At 68.5% G+C, this 1,587-nt stretch overlaps 1 long non-coding RNA gene across 1 annotated transcript; it reads left to right on the top strand.

The window, feature by feature from the left end:
* The first annotated feature begins 235 nt into the window (after positions 1 to 235).
* Positions 236 to 1,529, top strand: LOC123323709. The gene is made up of 3 exons (XR_006539512.1): positions 236 to 301; positions 991 to 1,083; positions 1,320 to 1,529. It is a non-coding gene; the product is annotated as an uncharacterized LOC123323709 (long non-coding RNA).
* Positions 1,530 to 1,587: the final 58 nt, after the last annotated feature.

Raw genomic sequence — 1,587 nt, 5'->3', positions numbered from 1 at the left:
TTGTGTGGGCCTGCGTGCGTGTGCGTGTGCGTGGGGGGGGCAGTGAGGGAATGCTCCTTTTGTGCCCCCCACGCCTGGAGTGGTGAGCCTTGCCCGGATTCCCCAGTGCCACACGGTGGTGCCACAGGGTGGTGCCACACGGTGGTGGGGGTGGCCGGCCTCAGCAGGGGGCACTGAGGGCCACCTTCGGGGTCCCCTAGGGTCGTCTACAGGCCGGTGTACCGCCAGGTGGTGAGGACAGAGCACCGGAAGCGCCTGCGGTGCTGTGTGGGCTTCTACGAGAGCCGGGGCACCTGTGTCCGTGAGTCTGGGTGGGGCCAGGGAGGGGGAGAGGGAGGGGGAGAGGGAGGGCCCAGCCCCCGCTCCCCTGCCCCCTCCGGGCTTGTCCTCGCCCCCTCCCCCAGCAGCTGCCACTAGCCTCCTCTGTCCTGGCTGACCCCATGTTTCTCCCTCCGCTTCTCTCCCTGTGTTTGAGCATCTCTGTCTCTGTCTGTCTGTCTCGGGGCTGCCTTCGTGTCTCTCTGTCACTGAGTCTCTGCCTCTTCCCATCCCTGTCTCTCTGTTGCTGTCTGTCTTTGACTTGTCACTGCCCAGGCTCTCCTGCCCGGCCCCCCCAAGCCCCGAAACCCCCGACAGGAGCCTGCTCTGCCTCTCTCCCCCTTGCCTCATCCCATAGAGACTCCTACCCAGCCCGACCCACTCCCCGCCGGCCACCCGCTCTCTGCACACAGCCAAGTCTGGTCCCGCCCGAGGAGCCCCTCTCTGTTTTCCCGACCTGGTGCTTGGAGAAGTCACACTGAGGGGCTGGGGAGCGTGGAATCTGAGCCTTTGTCAAGTTCTGGCCTGAGTTGCTGGCCCTGTCTTCTGCGGCTGCTTCTTCGAGGCAGAAGTGCTGCTCCGGGAGGGCCAGGCCCCCAGGGTCCGGCTTCGGAGGAGGAAAGGTGGGTGGGCCAGGGGAGGCGTCCCTCACTCCCTCCATCTCTGCCCCAGCGCTCTGCGGCCAGGAGTGCGTCCACGGCCACTGTGTGGCTCCCGATCGGTGCCAGTGCGCGCAGGGCTGGCGGGGCGGCGACTGCTCCAGTGGTGAGTGCCGGGCGGCTACGGGGGCGCGGGACTGGTGGGCACCCTCCTGACCGCGCACGGGCGCTTAGTCCCCTAGGACAGGCGCCCCAGAGCCCCACAGCGGCCAGCTGCCTTTTCTGAGGTGTGGCACGGGGCACGGGCGTGGGGGGCGGGCTGGGACACAGAGCCGGGGACTGAGTGGACGTTAGGGAGGGGGAGACCCCCAGTGACCCCCTTCTCCCCTCCTCATCCTGCAGCGTGTGCCCCAGGCACGTGGGGGCCTCAGTGTGACAAGCCCTGCCACTGCGGGAACAGCAGCTCCTGTGACCCCAAGAGTGGAGCCTGCCTCTGCCCCTCCGGCCTGCAGCCCCCACGCTGCCTCCAGCCCTGCCCCTCCGGCCAGTTCGGTCCTGCCTGTCAGTTACCCTGCCAGTGCCAGGGAGCGCCCTGCGACCCCCGGACCGGAGCCTGCTTCTGCCCCCCCCGGGAGAATGGGGCCCAGGTGCATAACAGGGCCGCAGACAC

Source organism: Neomonachus schauinslandi, unplaced genomic scaffold, assembly GCF_002201575.2.
Source record: "Neomonachus schauinslandi unplaced genomic scaffold, ASM220157v2 HiC_scaffold_274, whole genome shotgun sequence".
Taxonomy (NCBI): Eukaryota; Metazoa; Chordata; class Mammalia; order Carnivora; family Phocidae; genus Neomonachus; species Neomonachus schauinslandi.
This window is presented reverse-complemented; position numbering and strand designations above follow the sequence as displayed.